Source organism: Lithobates pipiens, unplaced genomic scaffold (genome assembly GCF_037356315.1).
Source record: "Lithobates pipiens isolate NorthernLeopardFrog02 unplaced genomic scaffold, aLitPip1_a1.2 Scaffold_13, whole genome shotgun sequence".
Classification (NCBI taxonomy): Eukaryota; Metazoa; Chordata; class Amphibia; order Anura; family Ranidae; genus Lithobates; species Lithobates pipiens.
In genome coordinates, this window is record NW_027507718.1 from 70,427,922 (window position 1) to 70,451,024 (window position 23,103).

The following is a 23,103-nucleotide window of genomic DNA, read 5'->3' on the forward strand; positions in this document are numbered from 1 at the left end:
CCACTACATATATGAAACTCTTCTGGCTAGCAGACAAGGATCCAAGGGGAAAGCTGAAGGAAAGTGGAAAGTCTGGAGAGAGAGGTTTCCTGAGTAGGTATAGAGATATGACGGAGTTTAACGAAGTCTAACCAATTGTAACTGATAGCTTTACTTAGAAAACAAATCATTCTATATTAGCAATGTATTATACAGTGGTAGAAAAAGGTCCATCCTAATACATAACCCCCTTACTAATCTGTTTCTAACCCCTTTATTTTCCCCTACTCTAACCCTACCCCCCCTTCCCTATATGTACATTCCTTTATGTACTTTCTTGTATATTTTTCGTACTTTGTCTTTGACGGTTTGCAGCAAGTGTATACTTAAACTTACATGACATGTGTTCGTAGGGAACTTCCAAGAGACTACAAGAGTTCAATTGTACAATATGATGTACTCACCATACGTCTTTTGTTTGTTATCTATATCAATGTTGTGTTCAGAATTGTCAGATGCACCGGAAATAATTTCTTATGTACATTTCTGTATAGAATTGTGTTCCTTGTTTTTTACTGACAAATTATTGTGAAAAAAAGAGAGGGATTCAATTTATGGCAGGATCAGAGAAGAGGGATGCAAATTATGGCAGGATCAAAAAGATCCTTGCTTCATGGGCTTTCCTCCTAGGTCAATATTATTATTTTAAATTTTTTTTAATTTCAAAGTATTTTATTTTGTATCACAACTAGAATAATACATTTGAAAGTGACATTCAGAATATCGATTCAGTCAAAACATAGAAAGGTTACAGGCAGTGCAACAAGATGAATCGAGTGTAACACGGCAGATATAAAATGTAAGATCATTTTAGACAGACATGGTAGTGTTAGAGTGAAGGGTTTGTATTCCTGTTAATGGCCGAAGGTGTACCTCCTCCCTGGACACCCCCAATGGGAGCTAGCTGTGCCTGAGAGGAGGAACTTAACCACCGATCCCCTAGGTGTGAATGTAAGGAGAGGGACGGAAATGACCATGTGTCTTTTTCGCTAAGATAGGAATCCGTGACTAGGTATCAGTGTTTGTCATCTGCAAACAGGCCACATTTGTGAACCTGAGAACCACATTGAACGCCTTGTATGTTGGGGTCCCGGCGAATGGAGATGGCGAGTGTCTGAATTGCTATTGCAAAGATTAGCGGAGATAAAGGACAGCCTTGTCTGATGCATTTGGCTATATGTAATGGTTTGGAGCAGTGGCCTTGACGCCTAATATAGGCTTTAGAATTTGGATAAAGAGCTAGGATCAGGCCCATAAACTTGTCTCCAAAGTCCCAACGTTCAAGGATTGTAAAGATGTATGGCCAGGAGACCGAATCAAAGGCATTTTGAAGGTCTAGTGATAAAAGCATGCCTGATTGTTTTGGATCTCCTGGCCAGTTTGTCTGGAGGATGGAGACTATGTCTATGGCTCTTCTGATCTGATCAGGGCCCTGTCTGCCTGGGATGAACCCCACTTGATCCTTATGAACATGTCAGTTAAGGAAGGAAGCTAGACGATTTGCAAGGAGTTTGGTAAGGATTTTTAGTCGCTATTGATGAGGAAGATGGGTCTATAATTACTGACTTCTTCTGGGTTTTTATCCGCTTTCGGTATTACTGCAATGTAGGCTGTGTTTATGTGAGGATCAAGTGGGGTTCTCTGTGTCTTTGCGTTAATAAATTGAGTCAAATGTGGAGTCAGGGTGGTGGTAAATGTCTTGTAATAGGGGTTAGGGAGACCATCAGGGCCTGGAGCAGAACCTAATTTGAGGTTCTTAATGACTTCCTGTACCTCTTCTTCTGAGAATGGGACCTCCAGCATATTGTTTTTTATGTATTTTATGTTATTTTAAAGTTATTTCCCTATCCACATTGCAGAGCACTTGCCATGCTCTTAACAACATTTTGCTGCCATTTGCAGCCTTCTAGCCCTTTCCATTACTTTTCTAGAGCCATTTTAGCCCTCAAAAGTTCGGGTCCCCATTGACTTCACTGGGGTTCGGGTTTGGGGTCAAGTTCGGGTCAAGTTAGGGTCTCGAACTCAAACTTTTTTGTGAACCCGTCGAACCTGAACATCCAGGTGTCCGCTCAACCCTATTCAACACACATTCACCGATACCTGTAGTGAACAAGACAGGTTCCAAGTAATTAATCTATCTTCTCACATCTTAACTCAGGATCAGATCCATGTTTTAAGTCTTGGTCTTACTTTTTGTCCTACCCAGAAAACTGACAGCTTTGAGGTAGTTAAAGATGCTCAGTTATTTGCCAGAAAATTGATGTATAAAAAATTATTCCTCATCGAGGTCTAGATTCCCATCCAATGATTTGGGGAAGGATCTTACCCCAAAATGACATAAAATCTATTGAGGAATGAATGGAGTTATGGGAGGAAGGTAATTCCATGGATGATTCATTTATTGATCCAGCTAGTAACCATTGCAATAATCCTTCTGTTTCCAATCCATCAGCTGTTGAAAGATGTTTTCCACCCCCTCAATTGAACAAGCCCAAATCTTGTTCCTTTCCTGTTCTTCAAGGGAACCCCCGATATTTGGGCTTTTACACAAGTTACTAAAGAACTTTAATCCATCAACTTGAATAATAACATACCATCAAATCTTAGTTTAGCCCATCAAAAAGCATTAACCACTCTTAAATAAAAAAGATCCAAACATAATCATTAAGCCTTCAGATAAAGACAGTAACATAATGGTTATGGATCTTACAAAATACGAGAAAATGGTGATGGATATATTAAAAAATCGTCACTGGTATATCACTATTCCAGGATATGAAGTTGAGCAGATTACAACTAATTATGCTAACCTAATTGCTCAGGCTTTTCATAAAGACATTATTGATAGAAAAATGTCTTTCAGTTAAGGCTCCCATAATGCCCACCTTGTACGCATTACTCAAGACACAAAAGCAAGTCCATCCTCCTGGATGACCTATTGTATCTGGGAACAGTTGTCTGACAGAATTTGCCAGTCAACTGGTCGATGACTACCTTCGGTCCCATGTGGTAGCTCTCAGTTCCCACATTCAGGACACTGATGAACTATTGAGGGCCCTTGATGGATTGGTAGTGCCTGAGGAGGCCTGGTTGATGGCCATCGATGTGGAGGGTCTCTACAACTCGATCCCCCATGATTTGGGGGTTCGAGTTGTGGAGAGCTTTATTGTAGAAAGGGGTAGCAGAGCTGCCACTTACAATGAGTTCATTTTGGGCTTATTGTATTTCATTTTGACTCACAATATCCTTTTGTTTAATCACTCCCACTACCTCCTAGTGCAAGGTGTTGTGCCCCCTCATATGCAAACCTGTACCTTGGGAGATGGGAGAAATGCCTATTCACATGTGAAGTATTTCAAGATAGCCTAAGTAAGGTATTAATTTGGTGAAGATTTATTGACAATATCCTCTTAATACAGGATCCAAGGAGGAGTTAATTTCCTTTTTGGAAACTTTAAAATTAAATGAATTTAATCTCAGATTTACGTTGAATTACAATCAAAAGACTATTCGTTTTATAGATATCTGTCACGATCACTCGGGCACCCCGGTCGTATACAAGAGACTTACCCGTAGAAACCCGTCGTGGAGAGCCCGTCGTTTTCCTTTGACGCGCGCTAAAGCCAACGATCGCACTCGCGTCAACACGAACGAGCGCGCACGCGCACGTGGGTCACGAACGGGAGCACGTTTCCTTGCGAGGGCGCGCTGATCCGTCGTACGTCCGTTTGGCGCCCTAAGGCCTTCTTTAGTCACTGGCTCCCTTCCACCCATGCTGTCCAGTCTACAGCGTGTCCGTGATCTTGCTATCTGAATCTGTACCCGTTACCCTGGTTCCTGATATCCGGCTTGTTCCTTGACTCCGATCCATTGCTGCCTGCCTACGACCTCTGCTTGTCTGACCACGTCTCTGCCTCATCCCTTGTACCTTGCTGACCGATTCCTGCTGACCCGGCCTGTACCCGATACTTCTGTTTCTGCTTACCCATTGGGTTCCTGGTGCCTCCTGACGACCACCTGCCCAGCAGTCCATCCACTGGTGCCTGCCTGCTACAGATCAGTCCTACCAGCTCTACCTACTCGCCGTCGGTGCCCAGCTGTTCATCTGGACCAGTCTCCATCTGCCAGGCACTTGTGCCCCCTGAACTTTTGAATACCTGTCCTCATCTCCAGGGGTTCATTAGCCAGGGGTATACGAGGGGCCGATCCCTGCATTCCAGGCTCAACTACTAGGTACGTGACAGTACTGGACAGCCATGTCCGAGCCTGCGCAGGGAGCCTCCCCCATGGACGAGCTCTGCCATCATCTGGCCGGCCTTACTCAAGCAGTTAAGAGTTTGCAGGAGGGCTACGGAAGACTGGAGGAACAAGTTCAGGCACTATCTGCTTCAGCACCAGCCGTTCCAGGGGCCCATGCCCCACCTTCAGTAGTCATGTTGCCACCTGAACCTAGGGTTCCAACCCCGGAACGATTCACGGGAGACCGAAACAAGTTCAGGGCCTTCCGCAACTCATGCGAACTTTATTTTGCTTTGCAACCCCGGACCTTCTCCCTTGAAGCAACGAAGGTGGGATTCATCATCTCTTTGTTGACAGATGAACCTCGGGCCTGGGCACACCGTCTGTTGGAGCGGAAAGACCCATCTCTAGACTCTGTGGATACCTTCTTTCAGGCAATGTCCAGACTCTACGAGGACCCCCAACTCGCTGCAACCGCAGAAGCAGCCCTACGTGCCCTGCAACAAGGTCGTAGACCTGTGGAGGACTATGTCTCAGAATTCCGGCGATGGAGCGCGGACACAGAATGGAACAACGCGGCCCTGCGTTATCAGTTCCGCTTGGGTCTCTCCGAGGCCCTGAAAGATGAGTTGGCACGTGTGGGCATCCCCGAGACATTAGAAGCCCTGATAGACACCTCCATCCAAATCGACAGGCGCTTGAGGAAACGCCGCCAGGAACGTTCCTCCGCAGCTACTCGTCCAATCTGGATGTTACCACGGGTGCCTAGTCACCCAACTCCTCCTGCTCCACCCGCATCCACATTGGACACCCCGGAACCCATGCAGCTGGGGCTACTTCGCCCGTCTCTGACTCCAGAAGAACGCCAACGTCGCCGGGTCAACAACCTTTGTCTGTATTGCGGAGAGCCAGGGCACTTTGTTCGTTCCTGCCCAGCTAAGATACGTAAGTGCCTCCTTGTTCCACCTGTCCCCTCATCTGTGTTGACTGATAACCCTTCTCATCTGGCTGTCCCTGTCCTTTTGCAGCTCCCAGGAAGGACTATCCAAACCCACGCGGTTATTGATTCCGGGGCTTGCAGTGGCTTCGTCGACTCGTCCTTCGCCCGAAGAAATAGGATTCCCCTCAGACCAAGAGAGAAGGGGCTCTCGGTATACCTAGCTGACGGGTCTACCTTGGGATCAGGACCAGTGACTCAGGAGACTAGCCCCCTACCCGCTGTCATCGCCGGAACTCACCGAGAACTCTTGTGTCTGGACGTCATTCAGTCTCCCCTGTTTCCAATCATCCTTGGTGTGCCTTGGTTGAAGGCACACAACCCACGGATTGATTGGGTCACCGGAACCATCGAATTTCCTTCGGATTACTGCCTCCAGCATTGCTGCCGGAACCCCGACGGGGACTCCTCGGTTCTTCTCTGTTCAGAATCCGATGACGAAACCCGACAAGCGGTACCCAAGGAGTATCACGCTTTCCTAGATGTCTTCAGTAAAAAGGGGGCAGAGACCCTTCCTCCCCATAGGCCATATGACTGCCCAATAGAACTGCTCCCGGGGGCAGAAATCCCCTTTGGAAGGATCTTCCCTCTTTCCGAGTCTGAACTGAGTGCCCTGAAGTCATATCTAGATGACAGTCTAGAAAAGGGATTTATTCGGCCCTCCACCTCCCCGGCGGGCGCTGGAATTTTCTTTGTAGAAAAAAAAGACCACTCCCTACGCCCATGTGTGGACTATCGGGCCCTGAATAAAATCACCATTAAAAATCGTTACCCACTGCCGCTGGTACCTGAACTTTTTCAAAGACTGGGGTCCGCTAAGTTCTTCTCAAAGTTGGATCTTCGGGGCGCCTATAACCTCGTACGTATCAGGAGAGGTGACGAGTGGAAAACTGCCTTCCGCACCCGCTTCGGGCATTACGAATACTTAGTGATGCCATTTGGATTGTGTAATGCCCCGGCCACTTTCCAGCACTTTGTTAACGACATTTTTAGGGACTATCTAGATTTGTTTGTAATTATTTACCTGGATGATATTTAAATTTTCTCTTCCACCCTAGCCATTCATCGGGAACACGTGAAGAAGGTACTGACCCGTCTCCGTCTCCACGGTTTGTACGCCAAACCCGAAAAGTGTATTTTTGAACAGCAGAGTATCCAGTTCCTCGGCTTGGTCATCTCGGTAAGGGGAGTAGAGATGGATCCACAGAAGATCTCAGCAATCCAAGATTGGCCTGCTCCTTCAGATAGAAAGGGAGTCCAGCGGTTTGTGGGCTTTGCTAACTTCTACCGCAAGTTCATAAAGGGGTTTTCTGCTATTATCGCTCCCATTACCGAGCTGACCAAACAGAACCGAAGGTTTCATTGGACTCCTGAAGCACAAGAGGCCTTCCAGGCCCTGAAGAATCTATTTGTCTCAGCCTCGGTCCTGAAACATCCCGATCCTGCTCTACCATATACCCTTGAAGTTGACGCTTCAGAAATAGCAGTTGGAGCAATACTGTCCCAGAGGCAGGGACCCAAGTCCTTACTCCATCCGGTCGCCTTCTTCTCTCGCAAGCTATCAGAGGCCGAAAGAAATTATGACGTCGGAGACCGTGAGTTACTAGCCATTAAGTCCGCACTTGAAGAGTGGCGCTACTTGCTGGAAGGGGCTACCCACCCAATCTTGGTCTATACCGACCACAAAAATCTGGAGTACCTGAAGACAGCTAGGAGACTAAAGCCTCGTCAGGCCAGGTGGGCACTCTTCTTCTCAAGATTTGTATTCCATATTACCTACCGTCCCGGATCCAAAAATACTAAGCCGGACGCTTTATCCCGCATGTTCAGCCAGCCGGAGAACTTGCCACCTATTGATACCATCCTCTCTGCTGGAAACTTCCTTCTTCTCCAGGGAGATGTGATGTCTCAGCTTAAGCAGGCGTCCATAGGCGCTATACCGCCATCCGGTACCCCGTTATCCTCCAGTGATGGCCTTCTATGGTATGAGAACAGGATTTTCGTCCCCCAGACAGCTCGGACTCTGGTTCTGGCCTCCTGTCATGACCACCCCTTGGCTGGCCACTTTGGGATATTCAAGACCCTGGAATTACTCAGGCGTACCTTCTGGTGGCCACGGATGAAGGACGACTGCAAGAATTACGTACGAGCTTGCACCACTTGCATCCGAAGTAAGGGCGACAAGTTAAAAGCCTGGGGTCTACTAAGACCACTACCCGTTCCCGACAGACCGTGGAGGATGATCTCCATGGACTTCATCGTTGAACTTCCCCCTTCCGAAAACCACTCCACGATCTTCGTCGTAGTCGACCGACTCACCAAGATGGCACACTTCTTGCCCATGAAGGGCACCCCTTCAGCCGCGGAGACAGCTAACATTTTTATGAAAGAAATTGTGAGGCTTCATGGCATTCCTGCCAACATCACATCCGATAGGGGGGTGCAGTTCACCTCAAGGTTTTGGAGGGCGCTCTGCGAAACATTGAAGATTGACCTTTGCCTATCCTCAGCCTACCACCCGCAGACCAACGGCCAGACCGAAAGGACGAATCAGACACTGGAGCAATACCTTCGCTGTTTTTCGTCCTTCTCTCAAGACGACTGGGCCTCTCTTTTACCAATGGCGGAGTTTGCATACAATAATACTATCCACTCGGCCACCAAGCAATCCCCTTTCTATGCGAACTTCGGGTTCCACCCGTTGTTCCTGTCTGGCGACCTTCCTGAGTGCTCGGTGCCAGCGGTTCAAAAGAACCTGAATTTCTTTGAAGAAAACAACAAGCTTCTACAGGAAACTCTGGCCAGATCACAGGAGCACAGTAAAGAAATCTTCGACCGAAAGAGGAGAGGGGAGCTGGATCTTAAGGTTGGGGATCGGGTCTGGCTGTCTACCCTGAATCTTAAACTCTCCTGCCCTTCTAAGAAGTTGGGCCCGAAGTTCATAGGTCCTTTCCCGATCAAGAGGAAACTAAACGACGTAGCGTTTGAACTCAAACTTCCTGAATCCTTCCGAATCCATCCAGTTTTCCATGTGTCACTCCTCAAACCCACAGTCATGGATCCCTTTACTGACAGAATCTCCAGCCCTCCGGAACCCGTGTTGGTCAATGGGGAGATTGAGTTCGAAGTGGAGGCCATTCTGGATTGTAGAAAGAGACAGAACCAGGTTCAATTCTTGGTCAAGTGGAAGGGGTACGGACCTGAGGAGAACTCCTGGGAGCCAGAAGCCAACATCCACGCCAAGAGACTCATCCGTGCCTTCAAGAAGTCCTATCCGAACAAGTGGGCTCGGTTAGGCATCCGGAGGCTGCCCCTTGGGGGGGGCAATGTCACGATCACTCGGGCACCCCGGTCGTATACAAGAGACTTACCCGTAGAAACCCGTCGTGGAGAGCCCGTCGTTTTCCTTTGACGCGCGCTAAAGCCAACGATCGCACTCGCGTCAACACGAACGAGCGCGCACGCGCACGTGGGTCACGAACGGGAGCACGTTTCCTTGCGAGGGCGCGCTGATCCGTCGTACGTCCGTTTGGCGCCCTAAGGCCTTCTTTAGTCACTGGCTCCCTTCCACCCGTGCTGTCCAGTCTACAGCGTGTCCATGATCTTGCTATCTGAATCTGTACCCGTTACCCTGGTTCCTGATATCCGGCTTGTTCCTTGACTCCGATCCATTGCTGCCTGCCTACGACCTCTGCTTGTCTGACCACGTCTCTGCCTCATCCCTTGTACCTTGCTGACCGATTCCTGCTGACCCGGCCTGTACCCGATACTTCTGTTTCTGCTTACCCATTGGGTTCCTGGTGCCTCCTGACGACCACCTGCCCAGCAGTCCATCCACTGGTGCCTGCCTGCTACAGATCAGTCCTACCAGCTCTACCTACTCGCCGTCGGTGCCCAGCTGTTCATCTGGACCAGTCTCCATCTGCCAGGCACTTGTGCCCCCTGAACTTTTGAATACCTGTCCTCATCTCCAGGGGTTCATTAGCCAGGGGGATACGAGGGGCCGATCCCTGCATTCCAGGCTCAACTACTAGGTACGTGACAATATCATGATTTTCATTAATGGTGATGGAAGCCTAGGTTCCTCACTGTATCGTAAACCTTCAGCGGGGAATACTAGTTTACATTCCAGCAGTTCCCATCCCAGATTCCTTGTCTCCAGCATACTTTATAGCCAGTATCTCAGGCTGAAAAGGAATTGCAGTCGACAAGAAGACTTTGAGATTGAAGCCAAAGACCTACAAGACCGTCTCTTACTGAGTGGTTACAGTCGGTCATGTCTCAAAAAGGCCTACCATAGGACCAACCAAAAGGAGAAAGATAATTTAATCTTTTCTAAAAAGGTTCAAAGTCCAGATCAAAAGGTTTGATTGATAACTAGATTTTCAGGACAGCATCGTCAGATACACGATGTCATTCAAAAATAGATGCTGTCTCAAAATACATAAGTCCGTAAATTACCTATAGGCGATCCCAATTGATTAGAAATCATCTTGTACTTAGTCATCTAACAACTACACCTAAAAGTTTTGCTCGTAAAACAACAGGGACCAGGCCCTGTAGAAATTGCAATTTTTGTAGGTACCTGTTCAGTGCTTTGCAGATACTGTTGCCCAATGGTGAGCAATACAGACACCATTTTTATGCTGATTGCCAGACCATTAGATTACCTTATGCAATGCGATTGCAAGGCCTTTTACGTGGGCAAATCAAAAAGACCTTTTTTTCACAGGATCCGGAACCATGTGTCCTTGGTCTCTAAGAAAAAAATGTAGACCTCAATCAGTAGACATATGGGACTGTATCACAATTTCTCATTGTCTAAAATGACATTTTTTGCATTGGAGCATATCCCGGTACATGAAAGAGGGGGTGATGTGGATAAACTCCTTTTTACAGAGCAAAACTATATGGATCCACAGCCTGTCAGCTACTAAATATCCTGTGGATTTTACATTCCTTCTTCCTTATATAGAAATGAAACATTTATTTGTTAGTATTTAATATTTTACAGACCTGGGATTTGCCTTTTTCCTATGGCTGGCCATAATTGGCAACATATGATCAAACTTAGTTAACTTAAAGCACATTGAAATGGTGATAGGTGATCATATGGACGCCCAGGGTGTCTTCTCATTAACCATATAGGAGGAATCCCTAATATGTGTTTGGGAGTTGGCGCCACTAGCCACTTGCACTTCGCGTCCTGCCCCCTGTCTCCGAGCATTTTCAACTTACTAATTGAACCCTTAGCAGAGGCTATCAGAACATCTCCTCAAATAACGGGCTTCACCTTCCAAGCTAACTCCCATGTCATAAATCTCTTTGCTGACGATATCATTATCTTTTTAACCAACCCAAAGACCTCTCTGGCAGCAACACATAGAGTTCTTGACATGTTTAGTGCAATATCCTATTATAAACTTAATTACACAAAATCCCTGGTCCTGGACTTAGGCATAGACCAGAGCCTTCGGGAACAACTACAAGCCTCCTATGCATACACATGGAGCACTGAAGGAATTCCCTATGTAGGAATCAGACTAGTCTCGGATGTTACAAAACTGGCGGATGTTAACTTCTCCCTTCTCATAAATAAACTATCAAAAGAGGCCCAACAATCGACTAAATATGAGTTGTCTTAGACAGGTCAAAATGTTTGTTTTGCCCCAAATACTGTATCTATTCAGGGCCCTACCCATTCCGATTAAGCAAATACACTTAACGGCACTAACTAAATTACTGAAAGCACAGATTTGGCAGAATATGAAACCTCGTAGCTCTCATACCCAACTTTTGAAGCATAAATATGTGGGGGGTATGGGCATGATTGATCTACGAGACCACTGGGTGGTGACTCATATGTCTCAACTACGGTGCTGGTTCCAAGCAAACCCAGACAAAAGATGGGTTGATATTGAAACATTTTGCACCTCCACTCCATCTCTTAAGTGCTTATTGCTGATGGACAATTGGAAGACTAGCTCGCTGAGACAGATGCCTCTACCCACCCAAGCCTCCTTAGCAGCGTGGCGGTCCTTTCAGTCCCAAAAACTTCCCTTCACATAGAAGACTTTGGTTCCCATTCCAATAGAAGTTCTTGAACTATCAGTCCTGAACGTATCCCTTCAAAGGTGGAAAGAAAAGGGAATACAGACTCTCAATCAAATACTACAGGGGCAGTCCCTTAAGCCTTTTAAGGATATCCAAACTGAGTTTGGGGTATCCAACATAGAGAACTTTACTCATGTTAGGCTTTCACATTTTATCATCTTCCTTAACTCACGAACATATATATACATAAACAAAGCTGGCAATATCTTACAAATGACATGCACAACCAAAGGAACGTCACTCTTTTACAACCTCTTACAGGACAAACTCACCTTTCTTAAGTCTACACCCTATGCAAAATGGGAGGTAGATTTGGGGACCACTTTCACTACCGCCCAATGGAAGGCAGCTTTTAAGTCGATATATCAGGCCTCTAAATGTGCCAACCACTGGGAACTTTCCCACAAAATTGCTCTGAGGTGGTATCTTACACCATATAGACTCTCCAAATTTCTCCCTACACATTCCCCACTTTGCTGGAGAGGATGTGGAATGGTGGGGCATATTATGCATATTTTTTGGTCGTGCAAACACCTGACCAGTTTTTGGCGTAAACTTTTTTGTATCATTTCGGAGATTACTAAAATAATTACCCCTCCCACAGCAGCCTTAGCTTGATACTCAACCTGGGGATAGACTCATTCCCCCCGATTGTCGCAAAATCGTCACTCATATCTTCTTGGCCGCAAGAACACTTATAGCAAAAAAAATACCAGTGTATTTGAGGTACTTAATGTAGTGCAACAGAATCTTTTGTTTGAGAACATATTAGCATGCAGATAGGGCACAAAACGGACCTTCGATTCCCACTGGAAGCTTTGGGTGTCCTGGAAGGAAAACTAAGCATATTAAGGGAATTTTTGAGGGGTAGAGGTACAATTCCTGGAGTTGCCTATACTTTATATACTCTATGTACGTGATACTTTATATATTTTATGCACGTGATTCTTTATATATTGTATACCCTCACTTTGTCTCTAGCTCATACTTATTCTAGACCCATGCTTAGAATTATGATTGACTTACAACCTAACAGGGTACAGAGCCTGTGAGCTCTTCCCTACCAATCTCAGGACTCTTACTTACCTACTCACTCACTTCCTTACTTTTTTTTCTTTAGATCTTCTCTTTGTTCTTTCTTCCTTTTATTTCTGTGTTACTGCGCTATCCAACTTTAATATGAAACCTCTGATACAAAATAGAGATACTTGAGCAAATATCTCCAAGGAGAATATTGATATATTGAAATAGGATTTTCTCACTGTGTATTGTAAACCCAAGCTGTAAAAAATGTGCAGAACTCAATGTTATATGTTTTATATCATTGTTTGTTATATACTTTCTCAATAAAAATGAATTGGGAAAAAAACAGATAATTTTATATGATGAACTGTAGGATATGTTTAGGCTAAAAGGTACATACAGGGTTTATTGGAATAGCATTGGAAAATGATAAAAACAATAGCGGATGATCCACGTTGGCTGGAAAAGTTCAAAAGGACAATAGATGGAAAACTGTGCAGTCCAGAGACGGCCAATGCTTCACACACACAAGAGACACCCTGATGTTTAAACCAGCAGGAAAGTAACACTATCTGAATGGCCATAAATAAAGAGGAAGGTTTTATGTAGTTTTATGCTGTATTTTTTTTAGAGACACAGCTACTGTTCTGAAACAGCAAACCAAGGGCATACATTGCCCTGGATTGCCAGAAATTTTTTATAAATTACCTTTCACTGTGCTGATAGAGGTGCAGACATCAGAGCAGCAGTCCTCAGACTGAGAGAACGCCAGCTGTGAGTTAGCACTTTAAATAATGAATCAGCTTGTGAGGAAGGCAATCCTCACTGGTTAATTGCATAGTGCTGGTTGTTCCGCCCCATTAGCTGTAAGGAGAAACAGCTGGGGCTGTTCTCTTTTTCTTCATTCAAAAGCATCAAGTTGCCATGGGATTTCTCTAGATTGAGACATAAAATAGGTAGCAAACTGATCCTGTATGGTTACACCACTCTTGCTGCCATAACTTCCAGCCTATTATCTCCAAATTCTGAACTAGTGAATCCTAAAATAGGAAACCATCACATTGATGGACACATTTAAGTAGGATGCAAGCATATGCCATAGCTAATAACATAAATGAAAAATACTTATTTATAACTAAAATATTTGGCACTTGCTACTGGCTGAATGATAGTAATTTATAGTAATTTATTTCCCATCGATTGCACCTACACAGTTAGGAAAATTAAATTTTTGCTGAAAAACATGGGCAAAGTTGACCCAGTCTTCCTTTGTTAGCTACTTTGTGACTTTGTTTCTCAGCAACTATCACAATACTGTGCATGTGTGATAAACTATGTAGATTGCTGTTAACTTAAATAAAAAGTACCATAAAAAGTGCATACTAGCTTAGGACTGAATCATTGTGAGGTACCTACAAAGAGAGATAAATTATCAATAGAGTTAGATCTATTGCACTTGATACAACATAAAGCCCAACAAGAAGATGACACTGTTCCTGATTAACAAGGCCAATGAATGTTTACACTGCGAGACAATATGCATATACAGTGCCTTGCAAAAGTACTCACCCCCTTGGCATTTTACCTATTTTGTTACATTACAGCCTTTGGTTAAATAATTTTTTTTTTAGCCTGAATTATATATGATTGATCAAAACACAATAGTCTAAGTTTGTGAAGTAAAATTAGAAAAATATATACATAAAACTATTTTTCAGAAATAAAAAACTGATCATTGGCATGTGTGTATGTATTCACCCCCGTTTGTTATGAAGCCCATAAAAAGCTCTGGTGCAACCAATTACCTTCAGAGGTCACATAATTAGTGAAATTATGTCAACCTGTGGGCAATCTAACTGTCACATGATCTGTCATTACATATACACACCTTTTTGAAACGCCACAGAGGCTGCAACACCTAAGCAAGAGGCACCACTAACCAAACACTGCCATGAAGACCGAGAAACTCTCCAAACAAGTAAGAGACAATGCTGTTGAGAAGTCAGGGTTAGGTTCTAAAAAAATATTCAAATCTTTGATGATCTCTAGGAGCACCATCACATCTATAATAACCAAATGGAAAGAACATGGCAAAACAGCAAACCTGCCAAGAGACGGCCGCACTTCCAAAACTTACAGACCGGGCAAGGAGGGCATTAATCAGAGAGGCAGCACAGAGATATACGTTAACCCTGGAGGAGCTGCAGAGTTCCACAGCAGAGACTGGAGTATCTGTACATAGGATGACAATAATCCGTACGCTCCATAGAGTTGGACTTTATGGCAGAGTGGCCAGAAGAAAGCCATTACTTTCAGCAAAAAACAAAATGGCACATTTTGTGTTTGCGAAAAGACATGTGGGAGACTCCCAAAATGTATGGAGGAAGGTGCTCTGGTCTGATGAGACTAAAATTGAACTTGTTAGTCATCAAATAAAACACTATGTCTGGCGCACACACAACACATCACATCACGCAAAGAACACCATCTCCACAGTGAAACATGGTGGTGGCAGCATCATGCTGTGGAGATGTTTTTCAGCAGTCGAGACTGGGAAACTGGTCAGAGTTGAGGAAAAGATGGATGGTGCTAAATACAGGGATATTCTTGAGCAAAACCTGTACCACTCTGTGTGTGATTTGAGGCTAGGACAGAGGTTCACCTTCCAGAAAGACAATGACCCCAAAGACACTGCTAAAGCAACACTTGAGTGGTTTAAGGGGAAACATGTAAATGTGTTGGGATGGCCTAGTTAAAACCCAGACCTCAATCCAATAGAAAATCTGTGGTCAGACTTAAAGATTGCTGTTCACAAGTGCAAACCATAAAAACTTGAAGGAGCTGGAGCAGTTTTGCAAGGGGGAATGGGCAAAACTCCCAGTGATAAGATGTGGCAAGCTCATAGAGACTTATCCAAAGTGACTTGGAGCTGTGATAGCTGAAAAGGTGGCTCTACAAAGTATTGACTTTAGGGGGGTGAATAGTTATGTACATTGACTTTTTCTGTTATTTTGTCTTATTTGTTGTTTGCTTCACAATAATAAAAAAAATCTGCAAAGTTGTGGGCATGTTCTGTAAATTAAATAATGCAAATCCTCAAACAATCCATGTTAATTCCAGGTTGTGAGGCAATAAAACATGAAAAATGCCAAGGCGGTTAATACTTCTGTAATGCACTGTATGTACTATGGGTCAATCCTTAATTAGTATGTAGCTTGGTAACTAAAGTCTCAAAATGCACAAAGGAAATATTCTGGTTAGATACCTAAATGTTAGAATTAGCCTTTTAGCAAGTAGAATACTGTTTTCAGAAGAAGGTGTTCTGGAGCTGGAAATGGCTCTGTAATAATCTCAGCAACACACCAAAACTGTAAAAAGAAAATGTGAAATGATGTTAACTCTCAATTTTTTACAAAGTCACAATGTCTGTGTCAACATGTTATGATCATTATACAACATTGAAATATCACCTTTTTACTGACATCCCTGCAAGTCACTACAGGAAAAGCATCCTCATGGGTGAACAACAAAAATGCACAAAGCTATAAAACACATGTAAAATGCACAAAAACACAAGGGCCTTCAATAATCTTTTCAGAATTTTAATTTCTCATTGCTATAAACATAGCAAAACGTGTTTACATTTAAGAAATGGCACACCCGATAACATATTTGGCAACACAGGCACGGCATGATGTTTTGAGGATTCCATATTCAGTGAACATGAATATTGGTCTCTGAAGACTAGAACTATTCATACTAACTTAATCAGAGACCAACATCTCTACTTTATTTATCATTGTTATTCATCACTAACACATACATGGCATATTATAACTGTGTTCACAAAATTTAAAAAATATCCAGGAAGACATCTAACTTCATTTTACTTCTCACCTATAGTCTTTTTAAATAAACAGGAGCTAAGTGCTGATCCTTAGGAACAATAAACCATAGCAACAAATCAGAATTAATTTTGCTAAGTTATTGCCAATACATTATTGATTCTGATGGCAATTGATTGCTGTAAAAAAATTTTGTATGAAAGATATCATTTTTTGCAGGTTGTGCTAGGTTGACTCTTCTTTGCAAGGTAAAAAGCTAATTGGTGATGAGTCAGGATAAGCATTCACAGAAAAAGGCTATGCACATATTTAACTTGGTATATTACTAAAAAGTTTAGCCCCAGTGTTTTATTTCATTTATATTGTGGAGACGGTCTCAGGTTACAAAGTGCATGCTAAGCATTTCCTTACCAAATATAATACAGTGAGTTTATTGCTATAAATAAGTTATTTCAAAATTAAATATCCCATCCTTAGTTGCAATGGCAGTAGCGAGGGCCTGGGAGGGTGCAAGAAACTGGCTCATGACTCATAATAATAACTAAGGCCGCGTACACACGCGCGGACTGTTCGCCCAACCTTGTTTGTCAAACAGTTTCGGCAAACAGTCCGCTCAAAATTTGCATGAGCGGACTTGCCCACACACGAGCGGACTGTTTCAGCGAACTGTTTGCCAAACAGTTCGCTCAACTTTTGAAATGAACGGACTCGCCCGCGTAAGGCGGAGGCAAGTTCGCCCATTTCGAGCGCATGTGCAGGTAGGCGGGGCTCCGTCGCGGGCTCCGCCGCCTGGAATGGACTTAAAGGGGAACCCCAACGCCGAAAAAAATCGGCGTGGGGGTCCCCCCAAAGTCCACAACAGACCCTTGTCCGAGCACGCTACCCGGCCAGCCAGGAAAGGGGGGCGAGCGAGCGCGCCCCCCCTCCTGAGCCGTACCAGGCCGCGTGCCCTCAACATGGGGGGTGCCTTGGGGAAGGGGGGGCCGCGCGGCCCCCCCACCCCAAAGCACCTTGTCCCCATGTTGATGAGGACAAGGGCCTCTTCCCGACAACCCTGGCCGTTGGTTGTCGGGGTCTGCGGGCGGGGGGCTTATCGGAATCCGGGAGCCCCCTTTAAGAAGGGGGCCCCCGGATACCGGCCCCCCACCCTATGTGAATGAGTATGGGGTACAATGTACCCCTACCCATTCACCTGTAAAATAAAAGTACCCAAAAAAAAACCACAACACACGAGAAAAAATATTTTATTGCACAGCTCCGGGGGTCTTCCGTCTTCGGGGGTCTTCTCGCCGGACTCCTCCGCTATCTTCTTGTAGCTCTTTTACTAGCGGAGGAGTCCGGCTTTCTTCCTCCCCGCCGCCGGCCTCTTCTCCCGACTTCGGGGCTCTTGTCCCCCTCTTCGGTTCTTCTGCCGGGCCACCGCGCCTTCTTATAGCTCTTTTGCAGGCGGTGGCCCGGTCTTCTGTCGCCGCTGTCGCCGTCGCCGCCTTCCGTTCTTCTTCTTCTTCTTGTTCTTCTTCTTCTCCAGGAGATGTTGACACGTCGCTCTCTCCGGCCGGAATGCCAGAGCCGCCCTGCGCTGCCACTTATATAGTGACAATGGGGCGGTGTCACATGGTATATGTCACATAGTTACATAGTTACATAGTTACATAGTTAGTAAGGTTGAATAAAGACATCAATCCATCCAGTTCAACCTGAGTGAGTGTCTACAATTGTCCCTATCCCTTTACATTGCACACTCACATTGGTCCCTACCCTCAAGGAGCCACAATCCAAGATCCCCAGTTGTATACTAGGGACAATTTTGGACAGAAGCCAATTAACCTACCTGCATGTCTTTGGAGTGTGGGAGGAAACCAGAGTACCTGGAGGAAACCCACGCAGGCACAGGGAGAACATGCAAACTCCAGGCAGGTAGTGTCATGGTTGGGATTTGAACCAGTGACCTTTTTTACTGCTAGGCGAGAGTGCTAACCACTACACCACTGTGCCGCCCAAACACCACTGTGCCGCCCAACAGTGTGCCGCCCACATGGGTTGGTCACATGGGTTGATGTCACATGGTGACCCCGCCCCCTTACGATGTCATAGTCCCCATGTGACATCAACCCATGTGACCAACCCATGTGACATATACCATGTGACACCGCCCCATTGTCACTATATAAGTGGCAGCGCAGGGCGGCTCTGGCATTCCGGCCGGAGAGAGCGTCGTGTCAACATCTCCTGGAGAAGAAGAAGAACAAGAAGAAGAAGAAGAAGAACGGAAGGCGGCAACGGCGACAGCGGCGACAGAAGACCGGGCCACCGCCTGCAAAAGAGCTATAAGAAGGCGCGGTGGCCCGGCAGAAGAACGGAAGGCGGCGGCGACAGAAGACCGGGCCACCGCCTGTAAAAGAGCTACAAGAAGGCGCGGTGGCCCGGCAGAAGAACCGAAGAGGGGGACAAGACCCCCGAAGTCGGGAGAAGAGGCCGGCGGCGGGGAGGAAGAAAGCCGGACTCCTCCGCTAGTAAAAGAGCTACAAGAAGATAGCGGAGGAGTCCGGCGAGAAGACCCCCGAAGACGGAAGACCCCCGGAGCTGTGCAATAAAATATTTTTTCTCGTGTGTTGTGTTTTTTTTTTGGGTACTTTTATTTTACAGGTGAATAGGTAGGGGTACATTGTACCCCATACTCATTCACATAGGGTGGGGGCCGGTATCCGGGGGCCCCCTTCTTAAAGGGGGCTCCCGGATTCCGATAAGCCCCCCGCCCGCAGACCCCGACAACCAACGGCCAGGGTTGTCGGGAAGAGGCCCTTGTCCTCATCAACATGAGGACAAGGTGCTTTGGGGTGGGGGGGCCGCGCGGCCCCCCCTTCCCCAAGGCACCCCCCATGTTGAGGGCACGCGGCCTGGTACGGCTCAGGAGGGGGGGCGCGCTCGCTCGCCCCCCTTTCCTGGCCGGCCGGGTAGCGTGCTCGGACAAGGGTCTGTTGTGGACTTTGGGGGGACCCCCACGCCGATTTTTTTCGGCGTTGGGGTTCCCCTTTAAGTCCATACCAGGCGGCGGAGCCCGCGACGTCTCCGTCGCGGGCCCCGCCTACCTGCACACGCGCTCGTAATGAGCAGACTTCCCTCCGAGCGGGAACAGTTTGCTCATTTCGAAAGTAGCCTACACACGGGCGGACTGTTCGCTCAAACAAGGTTTCAGCGGACAGTTTTTCGGAATTTCCGAAAGACTTTGTCCGTCAAACTGTCCGCTGAAACTGTCCGCTGAAAGCCCACACACGAGCGGACTGTCCGCCCAAACACTGTTCAGCGGACAAAGTTGGGCGAACAGTCCGCCCGTGTGTACGCGGCCTAAGGCAATTTATAAGAGAGAAGAAAGACCCAACACAACATGTTCTGGTCATAGAACTGTATTCAATGATGTAGGAGAACAGTGTGATAGCTATACAACAAAATAAACTTCATACATAATACACAGTTTGCAACGTGCACTGTCTCCTCCTCACCAAATATTATACAGTAAGCCCTGGTACACACGGTTGGACATTCCGATCATCAAATCCGTCGGATAATTCCGACGGATTAAGTCCGGAACTGGTGTTGCATACACACGGTTGGACAAAGTTGTCGGAATTTCCGGTCCACAAGAACGCGGTGATGTAAACCGCGTACGACGGGACCAGAAAAGGGAAGTTCAGCACCACGTGCGGCACCCTTTGGGCTCCTTCTGCTTATCTCGTGTTTATCGCGTGTTAGTAGAAGTTTGGTTAGAGACAATTAGCTTTTTTCAGATTTGTGCTTCAGATGGTTACTGCTCTTCAGTTTGTGCTTGTGGGTGCATATCTGCTTATCAGTGCGTGTAGTCAGTTCGCATTTGTTGGTCATTGCAGACTACATCTTGGTATAGTACGCTTTGATTTTCAGTGCTTATTGTTCACTCATTTCTGGTTTTCAGTTCGTTCTTTCAGGCCTTGCTGTTTATTGGTGCTTTCTGTTAGTCTGTTCTGACCAGCCAACCATTTTGAAGCCATGTTTTGTGTACGTACTAGTCATAGAGTTCGTGCTGTGCAGGGGCTTGGTGTTGGGCTTTTAGCTTTGACACAAGCCCAGTCCATGAACAGGGTGAGGGGGAGTTCATGGAGCAAGAATTGGTTGCTCCAGCATGACGAATTCTCGCACATGCCTTTGCTTCATGAGATCCAGGAGAATAATTCTGATGATTTCAGGAATTATCTCCAGATGACGGACCACGTTTTTCACCGTCTGTTGGCTTTGCTGTCCCCTTATATCAGCAGGCAGGATACCTGCATGCGGCAAGCCATCACTCTATAGCAGAGGCTCATCGCCACTTTGCGGTACTTGGCGACAGGGAGAAGTCTTCAGGACCTTAAGTTCTTGACGGGCATCTCCCCCCAGGCTCTGGGAATCATTATTCCAGAGACCTGTTCTGCCATAATTCAGGTCCTGCAGAAGGACTATATTAAGGTAAGTTTTATCCTTTAACATCACATTCTATGTATTTAATGTTTGCTAATGTATTGTATTTCTTTCCTCATTCCCTAATTGCCATGATTGCAATATGCTATAATTGATATGCTGTGCCCCTTTGTCCTCATGCATGCTGGAAGCTTTTAAAGTTCCTTTTTTGTCCTTCATGCATATCTGCCTTCACTAACCTCCCCAGCATGCTCTTCCGGGCCCATAACCCTATAGCCTAGTCACTTAGCAATGCATTTTGTCAGCTCCATAGTATTGCTTTCCCCTAAACACCCCCTAAAATGTGTACACATGTTATGTGTGTGCTTAAATTCATGCAGAGTGCAAGAGGTTTTTTTTTGGTGGGCCAAACTCATTAGGAACCCCCCTCCCACAAATGCTAGGTCAGCTGATAGCAATCCTCTATCTGCTGACATTGCCAAACCCAATACATACTATACCTACCTCTTTTGTGGTCAGATTTATGGATGAATTCCCCAAAGCATTTAGTGCAAGGGCCTGCCTGAATACTTTCAAATTCTGCTGTTTTAAGTTTTTTTTTCTCCTAATATTATCTTGATAGGTAATAGCAGAATGTAAAAATGTGCTTCCATTTGTTCATAATTTTTTATTTTTTATTATGACACTTCTTACTTGGCCGGTTGGCTGCCAATAGTGTAAGTAAGGAGGGTCTGGCCAAAGTATCACACATTATTTATGCATTCAGCTCTCAATGAAGTGGAGAGGGTTATCTGTCCAAAACACCCCCCCCCCCTAATCCCCTAATTTTTTGCAATGGGCCATCAGATGGGGGGGAATGGGGGTGAGGAATCTGATAAGCGGACCTTATACTTTTGTCTTTAACCACTTCAGCCCCGGACCAATTGTCAGCCTAAGGACCAGAGGTCTTTTTACAATTTCGCACTGCACTGCTTTAACTGGTAATTGAGAAATTTGCGTCCTTTTCTTCCCACAAATAGAGCTTTTTTTATGGTATTTGATTGCCTCTGCGATTTTAATTTTTTGCGATATAAATGGAAAAAGACCGAAAATTTGGAGAAAAAAATATTTTTTCTACTTTTTGTTATAAGAAAAATCGAATAAACTCAATTTTAATCATACATTTAGGGCAAAATTTATTCAGCCACATGTCTTTAGTAAAAAAAATGTCAATAAGCGTATATTTATTGGTTTGCGCAAAAGTTATAGCGTGTACAAACTTGAGTACATTTTCTGGAAATTACACAGCTTTTAATTTATGACTGCCTATCTCATTTCTTGAGGTGCTAAAATGGCAGAGCAGTACAAACCCCCCCAAATGACCCCATTTTGGAAAGTGGACACCCCAAGGAAATTGCTGAGGGGCATGTTGAGCCCATTGAATATTTTTTTTTGTCCCAAGTGATTGAATAATGACACAAAAAAAAAAGTTTACAAAAAGTTGTCACTAAATGATATATTGCTCACACATGCCATAGTTATATGTGGAATTACACCCCAAAATGTATTCTGCTGCTTCTCCTGAGTACGGGGATACCACATATGTGGGACTTTTTGGGAGTCTAGCTGCGTACGGCACCCCGAAAACTAATCACTGCCTTCAGGATTTCTAAGGGTGCAAATTTTTGATTTCACTCCTCACTACCTATCACAGTTTCGAAGGCCATAAAATGCCAAAATAACACAAACCCCCCCAAATGACCCCATTTTGGAAAATAGACACCCCAAGAAAATTGCTGAGGGGCATGTTGAGCCCATTGAATATTTTTTTTTTGTCCCAAGTGATTGAATAATGACACAAAAAAAATAAAAAGTTTACAAAAGGTTGTCACTAAATGATATATTGCTCACACATGCCATAGTTATATGTGGAATTGCACCCCAAAATATATTCTGCTGCTTCTCCTGAGTACGGGGATACAACATATGTGGGACTTTTTAGGAGCCTAGCTGCGTACGGTACCCCGAAAACCAATCACTGCCTTCAGGATTTCTAAGGGTGCAAATTTTTGATTTCACTCCTCACTACCTATCACAGTTTCGAAGGCCATAAAATGCCAAAATAGCACAACCCCCCCCCCCCAATGACCCCATTTTGGAAAGTAGACACCCCAAGCTATTTACTGAGAGGCATGTTGAGTCCATGAAATATTTTATATTTTGCCACAAGTTGCAGGAATATTACAATTTTTTTTTTTGCACAAAGTTGTCACTAAATGATATATTGCTCACACATACTAAGGGCATAAGTGAAATTAAACCCCAAAATAAATTCAGCTGCTTCTCCCGAGTACGGGGATACCACATGTGGGGGACTTTTTGGGAGCCTAGCCACTGCCTTCTGGATTTAAATATAAAACACTACCAAAAAAACTG